Source organism: Humulus lupulus, chromosome X, assembly GCF_963169125.1.
Source record: "Humulus lupulus chromosome X, drHumLupu1.1, whole genome shotgun sequence".
In the NCBI taxonomy this organism is placed as follows: Eukaryota; Viridiplantae; Streptophyta; class Magnoliopsida; order Rosales; family Cannabaceae; genus Humulus; species Humulus lupulus.
The window spans coordinates 180,823,003-180,848,007 of record NC_084802.1 but is presented as its reverse complement, the minus strand read 5'-3'; positions in this window follow the sequence as shown (position 1 = coordinate 180,848,007).

Below are 25,005 nucleotides of genomic sequence, written 5' to 3'. Positions count from 1 at the left end.
ACTACTTTTGTGCCCATGACTGTCGCATATTCGTTAGTATTCACTATCAAAACATTGTTCTAATCCATATTAGAGAAATCGAAGATTTCTGAAAGGGGTACCCCTTTGGTGAATTTGAGATTTCACTAATTTGTCCGAAATGTATTTACCTCGTGTTCAACTCGTTCGATATTTTCCCCCAAGAGATCTCATGGGTAAATGAATATATTGGAGTCGAAATGGAGCCTTAAGTCAACATTTCAAAAAAAATTCCCCTTTTTTATGGCAATTTTCTCAAGTTTTTTCCTTATATTCGTACATCCCTCAGTATTTTGACTGTATCACCCTCTACAAACGTCCGATTTGCACGAAGTTTTATACATAGAACCCTAAGACATAGGGCTACAACTTTTGCGCCTATGACCCTTGCATATTCTTTAGTATTCACTATCAAAACATTATTCTAATCCATATTAGAGAAATCGAAGATTTTTGAAAGGGGTACCCCTTTGGTGAATTGGAGTTTCACTAATTTCTCCGAAATGTATTACCCTCGTGTTCAACTCGTTCAATATTTTTCCCCAAGAGATCTCATGGGTAAATTAATCTATTGGAGTAAAAACGGAACCTTAAGTCAACACTTCGAAAAAAATTCCCCTTTTTGATGGCAATTTTTGCATGTTTTTTCCTTATATTCGTACATCTCTCAGTATTTTGACTGTATCACCCTCTACACACCTCAGATTTGCACGAAATTTTATACATAGGGCTAGAACTTTTGTTTCCATGACCCTCGCATATTCCTTAGTATTCACTATCAAAACATTGCTCGAATCCATATTAGAGAAATCGAAGATTTCAAAAAGGGGTACCCCTTCGGTGAATTGGAGATTTCTCTAATTTCTCCGAAATGTATTGCTCTCGTGTTCAACTTGTTCGATATTTTTCCCCAAGAGATCTCATGGGTAAACTAATCTATTGGAGTCAAAACGGAGCCTTAAGTCAACATTTAAAAAAAAATTCCCCTTTTTGATGGCAATTTTCGTAAGTTTTTTCCTTATATTCGTACATCTCTCAGTATTTTGACTGTATCACGCTCTACACACCTCAGATTTGCACGAAATTTTATACATAGGGCTTGAACTTTTGTTTCCATGACCCTCGCATATTCCTTAGTATTCACTATCAATACATTGTTCTAATCCATATTAGAGAAATCGATGATTTCTGAAAGGGATACCCCTTTGGTGAATTGGAGATTTCACTAATTTCTCTGAAATGTATTACCCTCATGTTCAACTCGTTCGATATTTTTCCCCAAGAGATGTTATGGGTAAATGAATTTATTGGAGTCGAAACGGAGCCTTAAGTCAACATTTCAAAAAAAATTCCACTTTTTGATGGCAATTTTCGCAAGTTTTTTCCTTATATTCGTACATCTCTCAGTATTTTGACTGTATCACCTTCTACACACCTCAGATTTGCACGAAATTTTATAAATAGGGCTAGTACTTTTGTTTCCATGACCCTCGCATATTCCTTAGTATTCACTATCAAAACATTGCTCGAATCCATATTAGAGAAATCGAAGATTTCAAAAAGGGGTACCCCTTCGGTGAATTGGAGATTTCTCTAATTTCTCCGAAATGTATTTCTCTAGTGTTCAACTCGTTCGATATTTTTCCCCAAGAGATCTCATGGGTAAACTAATCTATTGGAGTCAAAACGGAGCCTTAAGTCAACATTTAAAAAAAAATTCCCCTTTTTGATGGCAATTTTCGTAAGTTTTTTCCTTATATTCGTACATCTCTCAGTATTTTGACTGTATCACGCTCTACACACCTCAGATTTGCACGAAATTTTATACATAGGGCTAGAACTTTTGTTTCCATGACCCTCGCATATTCCTTAGTATTCACTATCAATACATTGTTCTAATCCATATTAGAGAAATCGATGATTTCTGAAAGGGATACCCCTTTGGTGAATTGGAGATTTCACTAATTTCTCTGAAATGTATTACCCTCATGTTCAACTCGTTCGATATTTTTCCCCAAGAGATGTTATGGGTAAATGAATTTATTGGAGTCGAAACGGAGCCTTAAGTCAACATTTCAAAAAAAATTCCACTTTTTGATGGCAATTTTCGCAAGTTTTTTCCTTATATTCGTACATCTCTCAGTATTTTGACTGTATCACCCTCTACACACCTCAGATTTGCACGAAATTTTATACATAGGGCAAGAAGTTTTGTTTCCATGACCCTCGCATATTCCTTAGTATTCACTATCAATACATTGCTCGAATCCATATTAGAGAAAGCGAAGATTTCTAAAAGGGGTACCCCTTCCGTGAATTGTAGATTTCTCTAATTTCTCCGAAATGTATTGCCCTCGTGTTCAACTCGTTCGATATTTTTCCCCAAGAGATCTCATGGGTAAACTAATCTATTGGAGTCAAAACGGAGCTTTAAGTCAACATTTAAAAAAAAATTCCCCTTTTTGATGGCAATTTTCGTAAGTTTTTTCCTTATATTCGTACATCTCTCAGTATTTTGACTGTGTCACCCTCTACACACCTCAGATTTGCACGAAATTTTATACATAGGGCTAGAACTTTTGTTTCCATGACCCTCGCATATTCCTTAGTATTCACTATCAATACATTGCTCGAATCCATATTAGAGAAAGCGAAGATTTCTAAAAGGGGTACCCCTTCCGTGAATTGGAGATTTCTCTAATTTCTCCGAAATGTATTGCCCTCGTGTTCAACTCGTTCGATATTTTTCCCCAAGAGATCTCATGGGTAAATTAATCTATTGGAGTCAAAACGGAGCCTTAAGTCAACATTTAAAAAAAAATTCCCCTTTTTGATGGCAATTTTTGCATGTTTTTTCCTTATATTCGTACATCTCTCAGTATTTTGACTGTATCACCCTCTACACACCTCAGATTTGCACGAAATTTTATACATTGGGCTAGAACTTTTGTTTCCATGACCCTCGCATATTCCTTAGTATTCACTATCAAAACATTGCTCGAATCCATATTAGAGAAATCGAAGATTTCAAAAAGGGGTACCCCTTCGGTGAATTGGAGATTTCTCTAATTTCTCCGAAATGTATTGCTCTCGTGTTCAACTCGTTCGATATTTTTCCCCAAGAGATTTCATGGGTAAACTAATCTATTGGAGTCAAAACGGAGCCTTAAGTCAACATTTAAAAAAAAATTCCCCTTTTTGATGGCAATTTTCGTAAGTTTTTTCCTTATATTCGTAAATCTCTTAGTATTTTGACTGTATCACGCTCTACACACCTCAGATTTGCACGAAATTTTATACATAGGGCTAGAACTTTTGTTTCCATGACCCTCGCATATTCCTTAGTATTCACTATCAATACATTCATCTAATCCATATTAGAGAAATCGATGATTTCTGAAAGGGATACCCCTTTGGTGAATTGGAGATTTCTCTAATTTCTCTGAAATGTATTACCCTCATGTTCAACTCGTTCGATATTTTTCCCCAAGAGATGTTATGGGTAAATGAATTTATTGGAGTCGAAACGGAGCCTTAAGTCAACATTTCAAAAAAAATTCCACTTTTTGATGGCAATTTTCGCAAGTTTTTTCCTTATATTCGTACATCTCTCAGTATTTTTACTATATCACCCTCTACACACCTCAGATTTGCACGAAATTTTATACAAAGGGCTAGAAGTTTTGTTTCCATGACCCTCGCATATTCCGTAGTATTCACTATCAATACATTGCTCGAATCCATATTAGAGAAAGCGAAGATTTCTAAAAGGGGTACCCCTTCCGTGAATTGGAGATTTCTCTAATTTCTCCGAAATGTATTGCCCTCGTGTTCAACTCGTTCGATATTTTTCCCCAAGAGATCTCATGGGTAAACTAATCTATTGGAGTCAAAACGGAGCTTTAAGTCAACATTTAAAAAAAAATTCCCCTTTTTGATGGCAATTTTCGTAAGTTTTTTCCTTATATTCGTACATCTCTCAGTATTTTGACTGTGTCACCCTCTACACACCTCAGATTTGCACGAAATTTTATACATAGGGCTAGAACTTTTGTTTCCATGACCCTCGCATATTCCTTAGTATTCACTATCAATACATTGCTCGAATCCATATTAGAGAAAGCGAAGATTTCTAAAAGGGGTACCCCTTCCGTGAATTGGAGATTTCTCTAATTTCTCCGAAATGTATTGCCCTCGTGTTCAACTCGTTCGATATTTTTCCCCAAGAGATCTCATGGGTAAATTAATCTATTGGAGTCAAAACGGAGCCTTAAGTCAACATTTAAAAAAAAATTCCCCTTTTTGATGGCAATTTTTGCATGTTTTTTCCTTATATTCGTACATCTCTCAGTATTTTGACTGTATCACCCTCTACACACCTCAGATTTGCACGAAATTTTATACATTGGGCTAGAACTTTTGTTTCCATGACCCTCGCATATTCCTTAGTATTCACTATCAAAACATTGCTCGAATCCATATTAGAGAAATCGAAGATTTCAAAAAGGGGTACCCCTTCGGTGAATTGGAGATTTCTCTAATTTCTCCGAAATGTATTGCTCTCGTGTTCAACTCGTTCGATATTTTTCCCCAAGAGATTTCATGGGTAAACTAATCTATTGGAGTCAAAACGGAGCCTTAAGTCAACATTTAAAAAAAAATTCCCCTTTTTGATGGCAATTTTCGTAAGTTTTTTCCTTATATTCGTAAATCTCTCAGTATTTTGACTGTATCACGCTCTACACACCTCAGATTTGCACGAAATTTTATACATAGGGCTAGAACTTTTGTTTCCATGACCCTCGCATATTCCTTAGTATTCACTATCAATACATTCTTCTAATCCATATTAGAGAAATCGATGATTTCTGAATGGGATACCCCTTTGGTGAATTGGAGATTTCTCTAATTTCTCTGAAATGTATTACCCTCATGTTCAACTCGTTCGATATTTTTCCCCAAGAGATGTTATGGGTAAATGAATTTATTGGAGTCGAAACGGAGCCTTAAGTCAACATTTCAAAAAAAATTCCACTTTTTGATGGCAATTTTCGCAAGTTTTTTCCTTATATTCGTACATCTCTCAGTATTTTTACTGTATCACCCTCTACACACCTCAGATTTGCACGAAATTTTATACATAGGGCTAGAAGTTTTGTTTCCATGACCCTCGCATATTCCTTAGTATTCACTATCAATACATTGCTCGAATCCATATTAGAGAAAGCGAAGATTTCTAAAAGGGGTACCCCTTCCATGAATTGGAGATTTCTCTAATTTCTCCGAAATGTATTGCCCTCGTGTTCAACTCGTTCGATATTTTTCCCCAAGAGATCTCATGGGTAAATTAATCTATTGGAGTCAAAACGGAGCCTTAAGTCAACATTTAAAAAAAAATTCCCCTTTTTGATGGCAATTTTTGCATGTTTTTTCCTTATATTCGTACATCTCTCAGTATTTTGACTGTATCACCCTCTACACACCTCAGATTTGCACGAAATTTTATACATTGGGCTAGAACTTTTGTTTCCATGACCCTCGCATATTCCTTAGTATTCACTATCAAAACATTGCTCGAATCCATATTAGAGAAATCGAAGATTTCAAAAAGGGGTACCCCTTCGGTGAATTGGAGATTTCTCTAATTTCTCCGAAATGTATTGCTCTCGTGTTCAACTCGTTCGATATTTTTCCCCAAGAGATCTCATGGGTAAACTAATCTATTGGAGTCAAAACGGAGCGTTAAGTCAACATTTAAAAAAAAATTCCCCTTTTTGATGGCAATTTTCGTAAGTTTTTTCCTTATATTCGTACATCTCTCAGTATTTTGACTGTATCACGCTCTACACACCTCAGATTTGCACGAAATTTTATACATAGGGCTAGAACTTTTGTTTCCATGACCCTCGCATATTCCTTAGTATTCACTATCAATACATTGTTCTAATCCATATTAGAGAAATCGATGATTTCTGAAAGGGATACCCCTTTGGTGAATTGGAGATTTCACTAATTTCTCTGAAATGTATTACCCTCATGTTCAACTCGTTCGATATTTTTCCCCAAGAGATGTTATGGGTAAATGAATTTATTGGAGTCGAAACAGAGCCTTAAGTCAACATTTCAAAAAAAATTCCACTTTTTGATGGCAATTTTCGCAAGTTTTTTCCTTATATTCGTACATCTCTCAGTATTTTGACTGTATCACCCTCTACACACCTCAGATTTGCACGAAATTTTATACATAGGGCTAGAAGTTTTGTTTCCATGACCCTCGCATATTCCTTAGTATTCACTATCAATACATTGCTCGAATCCATATTAGAGAAAGCGAAGATTTCTAAAAGGGGTACCCCTACCGTGAATTGGAGATTTCTCTAATTTCTCCGAAATGTCTTGCCCTCGTGTTCAACTCGTTCGATATTTTTCCCCAAGAGATCTCATGGGTAAACTAATCTATTGGAGTCAAAACGGAGCATTAAGTCAACATTTAAAAAAAAATTCCCCTTTTTGATGGCAATTTTCGTAAGTTTTTTCCTTATATTCGTACATCTCTCAGTATTTTGACTGTGTCACCCTCTACACACCTCAGATTTGCACGAAATTTTATACATAGGGCTAGAACTTTTGTTTCCATGACCCTCGCATATTCCTTAGTATTCACTATCAATACATTGCTCGAATCCATATTAGAGAAAGCGAAGATTTCTAAAAGGGGTACCCCTTCCGTGAATTGGAGATTTCTCTAATTTCTCCAAAATGTATTGCCCTCGTGTTCAACTCGTTCGATATTTTTCCCCAAGAGATCTCATGGGTAAATTAATCTATTGGAGTCAAAACGGAGCCTTAAGTCAACATTTAAAAAAAAATTCCCCTTTTTGATGGCAATTTTTGCATGTTTTTTCCTTATATTCGTACATCTCTCAGTATTTTGACTGTATCACCCTCTACACACCTCAGATTTGCACGAAATTTTATACATTGGGCTAGAACTTTTGTTTCCATGACCCTCGCATATTCCTTAGTATTCACTATCAAAACATTGCTCGAATCCATATTAGAGAAATCGAAGATTTCAAAAAGGGGTACCCCTTCGGTGAATTGGAGATTTCTCTAATTTCTCCGAAATGTATTGCTCTCGTGTTCAACTCGTTCGATATTTTTCCCCAAGAGATCTCATGGGTAAACTAATCTATTGGAGTCAAAACGGAGCGTTAAGTCAACATTTAAAAAAAAAATCCCCTTTTTGATGGCAATTTTCGTAAGTTTTTTCCTTATATTCGTACATCTCTCAGTATTTTGACTGTATCACGCTCTACACACCTCAAATTTGCACGAAATTTTATACATAGGGCTAGAACTTTTGTTTCCATGACCCTCGCATATTCCTTAGTATTCACTATCAATATATTGTTCTAATCCATATTAGAGAAATCGATGATTTATGAAAGGGATACCCCTTTGGTGAATTGGAGATTTCACTAATTTCTCTGAAATGTATTACCCTCATGTTCAACTCGTTCGATATTTTTCCCCAAGAGATGTTATGGGTAAATGAATTTATTGGAGTCGAAACGGAGCCTTAAGTCAACATTTCAAAAAAAATTCCACTTTTTGATGGCAATTTTCGCAAGTTTTTTCCTTATATTCGTACATCTCTCAGTATTTTGACTGTATCACCCTCTACACACCTCAGATTTGCACGAAATTTTATACATAGGGCTAGAACTTTTGTTTCCATGACCCTCGCATATTCCTTAGTATTCACTATCAAAACATTGCTCGAATCCATATTAGAGAAATCGAAGATTTCAAAAAGGGGTACCCCTTCGGTGAATTGGAGATTTCTCTAATTTCTCCGAAATGTATTTCTCTCGTGTTCAACTCGTTCGATATTTTTCCCCAAGAGATCTCATGGGTAAACTAATCTATTGGAGTCAAAACGGAGCCTTAAGTCAACATTTAAAAAAAAATTCCCCTTTTTGATGGTAATTTTCGTAAGTTTTTTCCTTATATTCGTACATCTCTCAGTATTTTGACTGTATCACGCTCTACACACCTCAGATTTGCACGAAATTTTATACATAGGGCTAGAACTTTTGTTTCCATGACCCTCGCATATTCCTTAGTATTCACTATCAATACATTGTTCTAATCCATATTAGAGAAATCGATGATTTATGAAAGGGATACCCCTTTGGTGAATTGGAGATTTCACTAATTTCTCTGAAATGTATTACCCTCATGTTCAACTCGTTCGATATTTTTCCCCAAGAGATGTTATGGGTAAATGAATTTATTGGAGTCGAAACGGAGCCTTAAGTCAACATTTCAAAAAAAATTCCACTTTTTGATGGCAATTTTCGCAAGTTTTTTCCTTATATTCGTACATCTCTCAGTATTTTGACTGTATCACCCTCTACACACCTCAGATTTGCACGAAATTTTATACATAGGGCTAGAACTTTTGTTTCCATGACCCTCGCATATTCCTTAGTATTCACTATCAAAACATTGCTCGAATCCATATTAGAGAAAGCGAAGATTTCTAAAAGGGGTACCCCTACCGTGAATTGGAGATTTCTCTAATTTCTCCGAAATGTCTTGCCCTCGTGTTCAACTCGTTCGATATTTTTCCCCAAGAGATCTCATGGGTAAACTAATCTATTGGAGTCAAAACGGAGCTTTAAGTCAACATTTAAAAAAAAATTCCCCTTTTTGATGGCAATTTTCGTAAGTTTTTTCCTTATATTCGTACATCTCTCAGTATTTTGACTGTGTCACCCTCTACACACCTCAGATTTGCACGAAATTTTATACATAGGGCTAGAACTTTTGTTTCCATGACCCTCGCATATTCCTTAGTATTCACTATCAATACATTGCTCGAATCCATATTAGAGAAAGCGAAGATTTCTAAAAGGGGTACCCCTTCCGTGAATTGGAGATTTCTCTAATTTCTCCAAAATGTATTGCCCTCGTGTTCAACTCGTTCGATATTTTTCCCCAAGAGATCTCATGGGTAAATTAATCTATTGGAGTCAAAACGGAGCCTTAAGTCAACATTTAAAAAAAAATTCCCCTTTTTGATGGCAATTTTTGCATGTTTTTTCCTTATATTCGTACATCTCTCAGTATTTTGACTGTATCACCCTCTACACACCTCAGATTTGCACGAAATTTTATACATTGGGCTAGAACTTTTGTTTCCATGACCCTCGCATATTCCTTAGTATTCACTATCAAAACATTGCTCGAATCCATATTAGAGAAATCGAAGATTTCAAAAAGGGGTACCCCTTCGGTGAATTGGAGATTTCTCTAATTTCTCCGAAATGTATTGCTCTCGTGTTCAACTCGTTCGATATTTTTCCCCAAGAGATCTCATGGGTAAACTAATCTATTGGAGTCAAAACGGAGCGTTAAGTCAACATTTAAAAAAAAAATCCCCTTTTTGATGGCAATTTTCGTAAGTTTTTTCCTTATATTCGTACATCTCTCAGTATTTTGACTGTATCACGCTCTACACACCTCAAATTTGCACGAAATTTTATACATAGGGCTAGAACTTTTGTTTCCATGACCCTCGCATATTCCTTAGTATTCACTATCAATATATTGTTCTAATCCATATTAGAGAAATCGATGATTTATGAAAGGGATACCCCTTTGGTGAATTGGAGATTTCACTAATTTCTCTGAAATGTATTACCCTCATGTTCAACTCGTTCGATATTTTTCCCCAAGAGATGTTATGGGTAAATGAATTTATTGGAGTCGAAACGGAGCCTTAAGTCAACATTTCAAAAAAAATTCCACTTTTTGATGGCAATTTTCGCAAGTTTTTTCCTTATATTCGTACATCTCTCAGTATTTTGACTGTATCACCCTCTACACACCTCAGATTTGCACGAAATTTTATACATAGGGCTAGAACTTTTGTTTCCATGACCCTCGCATATTCCTTAGTATTCCCTATCAAAACATTGCTCGAATCCATATTAGAGAAATCGAAGATTTCAAAAAGGGGTACCCCTTCGGTGAATTGGAGATTTCTCTAATTTCTCCGAAATGTATTTCTCTCGTGTTCAACTCGTTCGATATTTTTCCCCAAGAGATCTCATGGGTAAACTAATCTATTGGAGTCAAAACGGAGCCTTAAGTCAACATTTAAAAAAAAATTCCCCTTTTTGATGGTAATTTTCGTAAGTTTTTTCCTTATATTCGTACATCTCTCAGTATTTTGACTGTATCACGCTCTACACACCTCAGATTTGCACGAAATTTTATACATAGGGCTAGAACTTTTGTTTCCATGACCCTCGCATATTCCTTAGTATTCACTATCAATACATTGTTCTAATCCATATTAGAGAAATCGATGATTTATGAAAGGGATACCCCTTTGGTGAATTGGAGATTTCACTAATTTCTCTGAAATGTATTACCCTCATGTTCAACTCGTTCGATATTTTTCCCCAAGAGATGTTATGGGTAAATGAATTTATTGGAGTCGAAACGGAGCCTTAAGTCAACATTTCAAAAAAAATTCCACTTTTTGATGGCAATTTTCGCAAGTTTTTTCCTTATATTCGTACATCTCTCAGTATTTTGACTGTATCACCCTCTACACACCTCAGATTTGCACGAAATTTTATACATAGGGCTAGAACTTTTGTTTCCATGACCCTCGCATATTCCTTAGTATTCACTATCAAAACATTGCTCGAATCCATATTAGAGAAATCGAAGATTTCAAAAAGGGGTACCCCTTCGGTGAATTGGAGATTTCTCTAATTTCTCCGAAATGTATTTCTCTAGTGTTCAACTCGTTCAATATTTTTCCCCAAGAGATCTCATGGGTAAACTAATCTTTTGGAGTCAAAACGGAGCCTAAAGACAACATTTAAAAAAAAATTCCCCTTTTTGATGGCAATTTTCGTAAGTTTTTTCCTTATATTCGTACATCTCTCAGTATTTTGACTGTATCACGCTCTACACACCTCAAATTTGCACGAAATTTTATACATAGGGCTAGAACTTTTTTTTCCATGACCCTCGCATATTCCTTAGTATTCACTATCAATACATTGTTCTAATCCATATTAGAGAAATCGATGATTTCTGAAAGGGATACCCCTTTGGTGAATTGGAGATTTCACTAATTTCTGTGAAATGTATTACCCTCATGTTCAACGCGTTCGATATTTTTCCCCAAGAGATGTTATGGGTAAATGAATTTATTGGAGTTGAAACGGAGCCTTAAGTCAACATTTCAAAAAAAATTCCACTTTTTGATGGCAATTTTCGCAAGTTTTTTCCTTATATTCGTACATCTCTCAGTATTTTGACTGTATCACCCTCTACACACCTCAGATTTGCACGAAATTTTATACATAGGGCTAGAACTTTTGTTTCCATGACCCTCGCATATTCCTTAGTATTCACTATCAAAACATTGCTCGAATCCATATTAGAGAAATCGAAGATTTCAAAAAGGGGTACCCCTTCGGTGAATTGGAGATTTCTCTAATTTCTCCGAAATGTATTTCTCTAGTGTTCAACTCGTTCAATATTTTTCCCCAAGAGATCTCATGGGTAAACTAATCTTTTGGAGTCAAAACGGAGCCTAAAGACAACATTTAAAAAAAAATTCCCCTTTTTGATGGCAATTTTCGTAAGTTTTTTCCTTATATTCGTACATCTCTCAGTATTTTGACTGTATCACACTCTACACACCTCAAATTTGCACGAAATTTTATACATAGGGCTAGAACTTTTGTTTCCATGACCCTCGCATATTCCTTAGTATTCACTATCAATACATTGTTTTAATCCACATTAGAGAAATCGATGATTTCTGAAAGGGATACCCCTTTGGTGAATTGGAGATTTCACTAATTTCTCTGAAATGTATTACCCTCATGTTCAACTCGTTCGATATTTTTCCCCAAGAGATGTTATGGGTAAATGAATTTATTGGAGTCGAAACGGAGCCTTAAGTCAACATTTCAAAAAAAATTCCACTTTTTGATGGCAATTTTCGCAAGTTTTTTCCTTATATTCGTACATCTCTCAGTATTTTGACTGTATCACCCTCTACACACCTCAGATTTGCACGAAATTTTATACATAGGGCTAGAACTTTTGTTTCCATGACCCTCGCATATTACTTAGTATTCACTATCAAAACATTGCTCGAATCCATATTAGAGAAATCGAAGATTTCAAAAAGGGGTACCCCTTCGGTGAATTGGAGATTTCTCTAATTTCTCCGATATGTATTTCTCTAGTGTTCAACTCGTTCGATATTTTTCCCCAAGAGATCTCATGGGTAAACTAATCTTTTGGAGTCAAAACGGAGCCTAAAGACAACATTTAAAAAAAAATTCCCCTTTTTGATGGTAATTTTCGTAAGTTTTTTCCTTATATTCGTACATCTCTCAGTATTTTGACTGTATCACGCTCTACACACCTCAGATTTGCACGAAATTTTATACATAGGGCTAGAACTTTTGTTTCCATGACCCTCGCATATTCCTTAGTATTCACTATCAATACATTGTTCTAATCCATATTAGAGAAATCGATGATTTATGAAAGGGATACCCCTTTGGTGAATTGGAGATTTCACTAATTTCTCTGAAATGTATTACCCTCATGTTCAACTCGTTCGATATTTTTCCCCAAGAGATGTTATGGGTAAATGAATTTATTGGAGTCGAAACGGAGCCTTAAGTCAACATTTCAAAAAAAATTCCACTTTTTGATGGCAATTTTCGCAAGTTTTTTCCTTATATTCGTACATCTCTCAGTATTTTGACTGTATCACCCTCTACACACCTCAGATTTGCACGAAATTTTATACATAGGGCTAGAACTTTTGTTTCCATGACCCTCGCATATTCCTTAGTATTCACTATCAATACATTTTTCTAATCCATATTAGAGAAATCGATGATTTCTGAAAGGGATACCCCTTTGGTGAATTGGAGATTTCACTAATTTCTCTGAAATGTATTACCCTCATGTTCAACTCGTTCGATATTTTTCCCCAAGAGATGTTATGGGTAAATGAATTTATTGGAGTCGAAACGGAGCCTTAAGTCAACATTTCAAAAAAAATTCCACTTTTTGATGGCAATTTTCGCAAGTTTTTTCCTTATATTCGTACATCTCTCAGTATTTTGACTGTATCACCCTCTACAAACCTCAGATTTGCACGAAATTTTATACATAGGGCTAGAACTTTTGTTTCCATGACCCTCGCATATTCCTTAGTATTCACTATCAAAACATTGCTCGAATCCATATTAGAGAAATCGAAGATTTCAAAAAGGGGTACCCCTTCGGTGAATTGGAGATTTCTCTAATTTCTCCGAAATGTATTTCTCTCGTGTTCAACTCGTTCGATATTTTTCCCCAAGAGATCTCATGGGTAAACTAATCTATTGGAGTCAAAACGGAGCCTTAAGTCAACATTTAAAAAAAAATTCCCCTTTTTGATGGTAATTTTCGTAAGTTTTTTCCTTATATTCGTACATCTCTCAGTATTTTGACTGTATCACGCTCTACACACCTCAGATTTGCACGAAATTTTATACATAGGGCTAGAACTTTTGTTTCCATGACCCTCGCATATTCCTTAGTATTCACTATCAATACATTGTTCTAATCCATATTAGAGAAATCGATGATTTATGAAAGGGATACCCCTTTGGTGAATTGGAGATTTCACTAATTTCTCTGAAATGTATTACCCTCATGTTCAACTCGTTCGATATTTTTCCCCAAGAGATGTTATGGGTAAATGAATTTATTGGAGTCGAAACGGAGCCTTAAGTCAACATTTCAAAAAAAATTCCACTTTTTGATGGCAATTTTCGCAAGTTTTTTCCTTATATTCGTACATCTCTCAGTATTTTGACTGTATCACCCTCTACACACCTCAGATTTGCACGAAATTTTATACATAGGGCTAGAACTTTTGTTTCCATGACCCTCGCATATTCCTTAGTATTCACTATCAAAACATTGCTCGAATCCATATTAGAGAAATCGAAGATTTCAAAAAGGGGTACCCCTTCGGTGAATTGGAGATTTCTCTAATTTCTCCGAAATGTATTTCTCTAGTGTTCAACTCGTTCAATATTTTTCCCCAAGAGATCTCATGGGTAAACTAATCTTTTGGAGTCAAAACGGAGCCTAAAGACAACATTTAAAAAAAAATTCCCCTTTTTGATGGCAATTTTCGTAAGTTTTTTCCTTATATTCGTACATCTCTCAGTATTTTGACTGTATCACGCTCTACACACCTCAAATTTGCACGAAATTTTATACATAGGGCTAGAACTTTTTTTTCCATGACCCTCGCATATTCCTTAGTATTCACTATCAATACATTGTTCTAATCCATATTAGAGAAATCGATGATTTCTGAAAGGGATACCCCTTTGGTGAATTGGAGATTTCACTAATTTCTGTGAAATGTATTACCCTCATGTTCAACGCGTTCGATATTTTTCCCCAAGAGATGTTATGGGTAAATGAATTTATTGGAGTTGAAACGGAGCCTTAAGTCAACATTTCAAAAAAAATTCCACTTTTTGATGGCAATTTTCGCAAGTTTTTTCCTTATATTCGTACATCTCTCAGTATTTTGACTGTATCACCCTCTACACACCTCAGATTTGCACGAAATTTTATACATAGGGCTAGAACTTTTGTTTCCATGACCCTCGCATATTCCTTAGTATTCACTATCAAAACATTGCTCGAATCCATATTAGAGAAATCGAAGATTTCAAAAAGGGGTACCCCTTCGGTGAATTGGAGATTTCTCTAATTTCTCCGAAATGTATTTCTCTAGTGTTCAACTCGTTCAATATTTTTCCCCAAGAGATCTCATGGGTAAACTAATCTTTTGGAGTCAAAACGGAGCCTAAAGACAACATTTAAAAAAAAATTCCCCTTTTTGATGGCAATTTTCGTAAGTTTTTTCCTTATATTCGTACATCTCTCAGTATTTTGACTGTATCACACTCTACACACCTCAAATTTGCACGAAATTTTATACATAGGGCTAGAACTTTTGTTTCCATGACCCTCGCATATTCCTTAGTATTCACTATCAATACATTGTTTTAATCCACATTAGAGAAATCGATGATTTCTGAAAGGGATACCCCTTTGGTGAATTGGAGATTTCACTAATTTCTCTGAAATGTATTACCCTCATGTTCAACTCGTTCGATATTTTTCCCCAAGAGATGTTATGGGTAAATGAATTTATTGGAGTCGAAACGGAGCCTTAAGTCAACATTTCAAAAAAAATTCCACTTTTTGATGGCAATTTTCGCAAGTTTTTTCCTTATATTCGTACATCTCTCAGTATTTTGACTGTATCACCCTCTACACACCTCAGATTTGCACGAAATTTTATACATAGGGCTAGAACTTTTGTTTCCATGACCCTCGCATATTACTTAGTATTCACTATCAAAACATTGCTCGAATCCATATTAGAGAAATCGAAGATTTCAAAAAGGGGTACCCCTTCGGTGAATTGGAGATTTCTCTAATTTCTCCGATATGTATTTCTCTAGTGTTCAACTCGTTCGATATTTTTCCCCAAGAGATCTCATGGGTAAACTAATCTTTTGGAGTCAAAACGGAGCCTAAAGACAACATTTAAAAAAAAATTCCCCTTTTTGATGGTAATTTTCGTAAGTTTTTTCCTTATATTCGTACATCTCTCAGTATTTTGACTGTATCACGCTCTACACACCTCAGATTTGCACGAAATTTTATACATAGGGCTAGAACTTTTGTTTCCATGACCCTCGCATATTCCTTAGTATTCACTATCAATACATTGTTCTAATCCATATTAGAGAAATCGATGATTTATGAAAGGGATACCCCTTTGGTGAATTGGAGATTTCACTAATTTCTCTGAAATGTATTACCCTCATGTTCAACTCGTTCGATATTTTTCCCCAAGAGATGTTATGGGTAAATGAATTTATTGGAGTCGAAACGGAGCCTTAAGTCAACATTTCAAAAAAAATTCCACTTTTTGATGGCAATTTTCGCAAGTTTTTTCCTTATATTCGTACATCTCTCAGTATTTTGACTGTATCACCCTCTACACACCTCAGATTTGCACGAAATTTTATACATAGGGCTAGAACTTTTGTTTCCATGACCCTCGCATATTCCTTAGTATTCACTATCAATACATTTTTCTAATCCATATTAGAGAAATCGATGATTTCTGAAAGGGATACCCCTTTGGTGAATTGGAGATTTCACTAATTTCTCTGAAATGTATTACCCTCATGTTCAACTCGTTCGATATTTTTCCCCAAGAGATGTTATGGGTAAATGAATTTATTGGAGTCGAAACGGAGCCTTAAGTCAACATTTCAAAAAAAATTCCACTTTTTGATGGCAATTTTCGCAAGTTTTTTCCTTATATTCGTACATCTCTCAGTATTTTGACTGTATCACCCTCTACACACCTCAGATTTGCAAAAAATTTTATACATAGGGCTAGAACTTTTGTTTCCATGACCCTCGCATATTCCTTAGTATTCACTATCAAAACATTGCTCGAATCCATATTAGAGAAATCGAAGATTTCAAAAAGGGGTACCCCTTCGGTGAATTGGAGATTTCTCTAATTTCTCCGAAATGTATTTCTCTCGTGTTCAACTCGTTCGATATTTTTCCCCAAGAGATCTCATGGGTAAACTAATCTATTGGAGTCAAAACGGAGCCTTAAGTCAACATTTAAAAAAAAATTCCCCTTTTTGATGGTAATTTTCGTAAGTTTTTTCCTTATATTCGTACATCTCTCAGTATTTTGACTGTATCACGCTCTACACACCTCAGATTTGCACGAAATTTTATACATAGGGCTAGAACTTTTGTTTCCATGACCCTCGCATATTCCTTAGTATTCACTATCAATACATTGTTCTAATCCATATTAGAGAAATCGATGATTTATGAAAGGGATACCCCTTTGGTGAATTGGAGATTTCACTAATTTCTCTGAAATGTATTACCCTCATGTTCAACTCGTTCGATATTTTTCCCCAAGAGATGTTATGGGTAAATGAATTTATTGGAGTCGAAACGGAGCCTTAAGTTAACATTTCAAAAAAAATTCCACTTTTTGATGGCAATTTTCGCAAGTTTTTTCCTTATATTCGTACATCTCTCAGTATTTTGACTGTATCACCCTCTACACACCTCAGATTTGCACGAAATTTTATACATAGGGCTAGAACTTTTGTTTCCATGACCCTCGCATATTCCTTAGTATTCACTATCAAAACATTGCTCGAATCCATATTAGAGAAATCGAAGATTTCAAAAAGGGGTACCCCTTCGGTGAATTGGAGATTTCTCTAATTTCTCCGAAATGTATTTCTCTAGTGTTCAACTCGTTCAATATTTTTCCCCAAGAGATCTCATGGGTAAACTAATCTTTTGGAGTCAAAACGGAGCCTAAAGACAACATTTAAAAAAAAATTCCCCTTTTTGATGGCAATTTTCGTAAGTTTTTTCCTTATATTCGTACATCTCTCAGTATTTTGACTGTATCACGCTCTACACACCTCAAATTTGCACGAAATTTTATACATAGGGCTAGAACTTTTTTTTCCATGACCCTCGCATATTCCTTAGTATTCACTATCAATACATTGTTCTAATCCATATTAGAGAAATCGATGATTTCTGAAAGGGATACCCCTTTGGTGAATTGGAGATTTCACTAATTTCTGTGAAATGTATTACCCTCATGTTCAACGCGTTCGATATTTTTCCCCAAGAGATGTTATGGGTAAATGAATTTATTGGAGTTGAAACGGAGCCTTAAGTCAACATTTCAAAAAAAATTCCACTTTTTGATGGCAATTTTCGCAAGTTTTTTCCTTATATTCGTACATCTCTCAGTATTTTGACTGTATCACCCTCTACACACCTCAGATTTGCACGAAATTTTATACATAGGGCTAGAACTTTTGTTTCCATGACCCTCGCATATTCCTTAGTATTCACCATCAAAACATTGCTCGAATCCATATTAGAGAAATCGAAGATTTCAAAAAGGCGTACCCCTTCGGTGAATTGGAGATTTCTCTAATTTCTCCGAAATGTATTTCTCTAGTGTTCAACTCGTTCAATATTTTTCCCCAAGAGATCTCATGGGTAAACTAATCTTTTGGAGTCAAAACGGAGCCTAAAGACAACATTTAAAAAAAAATTCCCCTTTTTGATGGCAATTTTCGTAAGTTTTTTCCTTATATTCGTACATCTCTCAGTATTTTGACTGTATCACACTCTACACACCTCAAATTTGCACGAAATTTTATACATAGGGCTAGAACTTTTGTTTCCATGACCCTCGCATATTCCTTAGTATTCACTATCAATACATTGTTTTAATCCACATTAGAGAAATCGATGATTTCTGAAAGGGATACCCCTTTGGTGAATTGGAGATTTCACTAATTTCTCTGAAATGTATTACCCTCATGTTCAACTCGTTCGATATTTTTCCCCAAGAGATGTTATGGGTAAATGAATTTATTGGAGTCGAAACGGAGCCTTAAGTCAACATTTCAAAAAAAATTCCACTTTTTGATGGCAATTTTCGCAAGTTTTTTCCTTATATTCGTACATCTCTCAGTATTTTGACTGTATCACCCTCTACACACCTCAGATTTGCACGAAATTTTATACATAGGGCTAGAACTTTTGTTTCCATGACCCTCGCATATTACTTAGTATTCACTATCAAAACATTGCTCGAATCCATATTAGAGAAATCGAAGATTTCAAAAAGGGGTACCCCTTCGGTGAATTGGAGATTTCTCTAATTTCTCCGATATGTATTTCTCTAGTGTTCAACTCGTTCGATATTTTTCCCCAAGAGATCTCATGGGTAAACTAATCTTTTGGAGTCAAAACGGAGCCTAAAGACAACATTTAAAAAAAAATTCCCCTTTTTGATGGCAATTTTCGTAAGTTTTTTCCTTATATTCGTACATCTCTCAGTATTTTGACTGTATCACGCTCTACACACCTCAAATTTGCACGAAATTTTATACATAGGGCTAGAACTTTTGTTTCCATGACCCTCGCATATTCCTTAGTATTCACTATCAATACATTGTTTTAATCCACATTAGAGAAATCGATGATTTCTGAAAGGGATACCCCTTTGGTGAATTGGAGATTTCACTAATTTCTCTGAAATGTATTACCCTCATGTTCAACTCGTTCGATATTTTTCCCCAAGAGATGTTATGGGTAAATGAATTTATTGGAGTCGAAACGGAGCCTTAAGTCAACATTTCAAAATAAATTCCACTTTTTGATGGCAATTTTCGCAAGTTTTTTCCTTATATTCGTACATCTCTCAGTATTTTGACTGTATCACCCTCTACACACCTCAGATTTGCACGAAATTTTATACATAGGGCTAGAACTTTTGTTTCCATGACCCTCGCATATTCCTTAGTATTCACTATCAAAACATTGCTCGAATCCATATTAGAGAAATCGAAGATTTCAAAAAGGGGTACCCCTTCGGTGAATTGGAGATTTCTCTAATTTCTCCGAAATGTATTTCTCTAGTGTTCAACTCGTTCAATATTTTTCCCCAAGAGATCTCATGGGTAAACTAATCTTTTGGAGTCAAAACGGAGCCTAAAGACAAAATTTAAAAAAAAATTCCCCTTTTTGATGGCAATTTTCGTAAGTTTTTTCCTTATATTCGTACATCTCTCAGTATTTTGACTGTATCACGCTCTACACACCTCAAATTTGCACGAAATTTTATACATAGGGCTAGAACTTTTTTTTCCATGACCCTCGCATATTCCTTAGTATTCACTATCAATACATTGTTCTAATCCATATTAGAGAAATCGATGATTTCTGAAAGGGATACCCCTTTGGTGAATTGGAGATTTCACTAATTTCTGTGAAATGTATTACCCTCATGTTCAACGCGTTCGATATTTTTCCCCAAGAGATGTTATGGGTAAATGAATTTATTGGAGTTGAAACGGAGCCTTAAGTCAACATTTCAAAAAAAATTCCACTTTTTGATGGCAATTTTCGCAAGTTTTTTCCTTATATTCGTACATCTCTCAGTATTTTGACTGTATCACCCTCTACACACCTCAGATTTGCACGAAATTTTATACATAGGGCTAGAACTTTTGTTTCCATGACCCTCGCATATTCCTTAGTATTCACTATCAAAACATTGCTCGAATCCATATTAGAGAAATCGAAGATTTCAAAAAGGGGTACCCCTTCGGTGAATTGGAGATTTCTCTAATTTCTCCGAAATGTATTTCTCTAGTGTTCAACTCGTTCAATATTTTTCCCCAAGAGATCTCATGGGTAAACTAATCTTTTGGAGTCAAAACGGAGCCTAAAGACAACATTTAAAAAAAAATTCCCCTTTTTGATGGCAATTTTCGTAAGTTTTTTCCTTATATTCGTACATCTCTCAGTATTTTGACTGTATCACACTCTACACACCTCAAATTTGCACGAAATTTTATACATAGGGCTAGAACTTTTGTTTCCATGACCCTCGCATATTCCTTAGTATTCACTATCAATACATTGTTTTAATCCACATTAGAGAAATCGATGATTTCTGAAAGGGATACCCCTTTGGTGAATTGGAGATTTCACTAATTTCTCTGAAATGTATTACCCTCATGTTCAACTCGTTCGATATTTTTCCCCAAGAGATGTTATGGGTAAATGAATTTATTGGAGTCGAAACGGAGACTTAAGTCAACATTTCAAAAAAAATTCCACTTTTTGATGGCAATTTTCGCAAGTTTTTTCCTTATATTCGTACATCTCTCAGTATTTTGACTGTATCACCCTCTACACACCTCAGATTTGCACGAAATTTTATACATAGGGCTAGAACTTTTGTTTCCATGACCCTCGCATATTACTTAGTATTCACTATCAAAACATTGCTCGAATCCATATTAGAGAAATCGAAGATTTCAAAAAGGGGTACCCCTTCGGTGAATTGGAGATTTCTCTAATTTCTCCGATATGTATTTCTCTAGTGTTCAACTCGTTCGATATTTTTCCCCAAGAGATCTCATGGGTAAACTAATCTTTTGGAGTCAAAACGGAGCCTAAAGACAACATTTAAAAAAAAATTCCCCTTTTTGATGGCAATTTTCGTAAGTTTTTTCCTTATATTCGTACATCTCTCAGTATTTTGACTGTATCACGCTCTACACACCTCAAATTTGCACGAAATTTTATACATAGGGCTAGAACTTTTGTTTCCATGACCCTCGCATATTCCTTAGTATTCACTATCAATACATTGTTTTAATCCACATTAGAGAAATCGATGATTTCTGAAAGGGATACCCCTTTGGTGAATTGGAGATTTCACTAATTTCTCTGAAATGTATTACCCTCATGTTCAACTCGTTCGATATTTTTCCCCAAGAGATGTTATGGGTAAATGAATTTATTGGAGTCGAAACGGAGCCTTAAGTCAACATTTCAAAAAAAATTCCACTTTTTGATGGCAATTTTCGCAAGTTTTTTCCTTATATTCGTACATCTCTCAGTATTTTGACTGTATCACCCTCTACACACCTCAGATTTGCACGAAATTTTATACATAGGGCTAGAACTTTTGTTTCCATGACCCTCGCATATTCCTTAGTATTCACTATCAAAACATTGCTCGAATCCATATTAGAGAAATCGAAGATTTCAAAAAGGGGTACCCCTTCGGTGAATTGGAGATTTCTCTAATTTCTCCGAAATGTATTTCTCTAGTGTTCAACTCGTTCGATATTTTTCCCCAAGAGATCTCATGGGTAAACTAATCTTTTGGAGTCAAAACGGAGCCTAAAGACAACATTTAAAAAAAAATTCCCCTTTTTGATGGCAATTTTCGTAAGTTTTTTCCTTATATTCGTACATCTCTCAGTATTTTGACTGTATCACGGTCTACACACCTCAAATTTGCACGAAATTTTATACATAGGGCTAGAACTTTTGTTTCCATGACCCTAGCATATTCCTTAGTATTCACTATCAATACATTGTTCTATTCCATATTAGAGAAATCGATGATTTCTGAAAGGGATACCCCTTTGGTGAATTGGAGATTTCACTAATTTCTCTGAAATGTATTACCCTCATGTTCAACTCGTTCGATATTTTTCCCCAAGAGATGTTATGGGTAAATGAATTTATTGGAGTCGAAACGGAGCCTTAAGTCAACATTTCAAAAAAAATTCCACTTTTTGATGGCAATTTTCGCAAGTTTTTTCCTTATATTCGTACATCTCTCAGTATTTTGACTGTATCACCCTCTACACACCTCAGATTTGCACGAAATTTTATACATAGGGCTAGAACTTTTGTTTCCATGACCCTCGCTTATTCCTTAGTATTCACTATCAATACATTTTTCTAATCCATATTAGAGAAATCGATGATTTCTGAAAGGGATACCCCTTTGGTGAATTGAAGATTTCACTAATTTCTCTGAAATGTATTACCCTCATGTTCAACTCGTTCGATATTTTTCCCCAAGAGATGTTATGGGTAAATGAATTTATTGGAGTCGAAACGGAGCCTTAAGTCAACATTTCAAAAAAAATTCCACTTTTTGATGGCAATTTTCGCAAGTTTTTTCCTTATATTCGTACATCTCTCAGTATTTTGACTGTATCACCCTCTACACACCTCAAATTTGCACGAAATTTTATACATAGGGCTAGAACTTTTGTTTCCATGACCCTCGCATATTCCTTAGTATTCACTATCAAAACATTGCTCGAATCCATATTAGAGAAATCGAAGATTTCAAAAAGGGGTACCCCTTCGGTGAATTGGAGATTTCTCTAATTTCTCCGAAATGTATTTCTCTCGTGTTCAACTCGTTCGATATTTTTCCCCAAGAGATCTCATGGGTAAACTAATCTATTGGAGTCAAAACGGAGCCTTAAGTCAACATTTAAAAAAAAATTCCTCTTTTTTATGGCAATTTTCGTAAGTTTTTTCCTTATATTCGTACATCTCTCAGTATTTTGACTGTATCACGCTCTACACATCTCAGATTTGCACGAAATTTTATACATAGGGCTAGAACTTTTGTTTCCATGACCCTCGCATATTCCTTAGTATTCACTATCAATACATTGTTCTAATCCATATTAGAGAAATCGATGATTTCTTAAAGGGATACCCCTTTGGCGAATTGGAGATTTCTCTAATTTCTCTGAAATGTATTACCCTCATGTTCAACTCGTTCGATATTTTTCCCCAAGAGATGTTATGGGTATATGAATTTATTGGAGTGGAAACGGAGCCTTAAGTCAACATTTCAAAAAAAATTCCACTTTTTGATGGCAATTTTCGCAAGTTTTTTCCTTATATTCGTACATCTCTCAGTATTTTGACTGTATCACCCTCTACACACCTCAGATTTGCACGAAATTTTATACATAGGGCTAGAACTTTTGTTTCCATGGCCCTCGCATATTCCTTAGTATTCACTATCAAAACATTGCTCGAATCCATATTAGAGAAATCGAAGATTTCAAAAAGGGGTACCCCTTCGGTGAATTGGAGATTTCTCTAATTTTCCGAAATGTATTTCTCTCGTGTTCAACTCGTTCGATATTTTTCCCCAAGAGATCTCATGGGTAAACTAATCTATTGGAGTCAAAACGGAGCCTTAAGTCAACATTTAAAACAAAATTCCCCTTTTTGATGGCAATTTTCGTAATTTTTTTCCTTATATTCGTACATCTCTCAGTATTTTGACTGTGTCACCCTCTACACACCTCAGATTTGCACGAAATTTTATACATAGGGCTAGAACTTTTGTTTCCATGACCCTCGCATATTCCTTAGTATTCACTATCAATACATTGCTCGAATCCATATTAGAGAAAGCGAAGATTTCTAAAAGGGGTTCCCCTTCCGTGAATTGGAGATTTCTCTAATTTCTCCGAAATGTATTGCCCTCGTGTTCAACTCGTTCGATATTTTTCCCCAAGAGATCTCATGGGTAAATTAATCTATTGGAGTCAAAACGGAGCCTTAAGTCAACATTTAAAAAAAAAATTCCCCTTTTTGATGGCAATTTTTGCATGTTTTTTCCATATATTCGTACATCTCTCAGTATTTTGACTGTATCACCCTCTACACACCTCAGATTTGCAAGAAATTTTATACATTGGGCTAGAACTTTTGTTTCCATGACCCTCGCATATTCCTTAGTATTCACTATCAAAACATTGCTCGAATCCATATTAGAGAAATCGAAGATTTCAAAAAGGGGTACCCCTTCGGTGAATTGGAGATTTCTCTAATTTCTCCGAAATGTATTGCTCTCGTGTTCAACTCGTTCGATATTTTTCCCCAAGAGATCTCATGGGTAAACTAATCTATTGGAGTCAAAACGGAGCCTAAAGTCAACATTTCAAAAAAAATTCCCCTTTTTTATGGCAATTTTTGCATGTTTTTTCCATATATTCGTACATCTCTCAGTATTTTGACTGTATCACCCTCTACACACCTCAGATTTGCACGAAATTTTATACATTGGGCTAGAACTTTTGTTTCCATGACCCTCGCATATTCCTTAGTATTCACTATCAAAACATTGCTCGAATCCATATTAGAGAAATCGAAGATTTCAAAAAGGGGTACCCCTTCGGTGAATTGGAGATTTCTCTAATTTCTCCGAAATGTATTGCTCTCGTGTTCAACTCGTTCGATATTTTTCCCCAAGAGATCTCATGGGTAAACTAATCTATTGGAGTCAAAACGGAGCCTTAAGTCAACATTTAAAAAAAAATTCCACTTTTTGATGGCAATTTTCGTAAGTTTTTTCCTTATATTCGTAAATCTCTCAGTATTTTGACTGTATCACGCTCTACACAC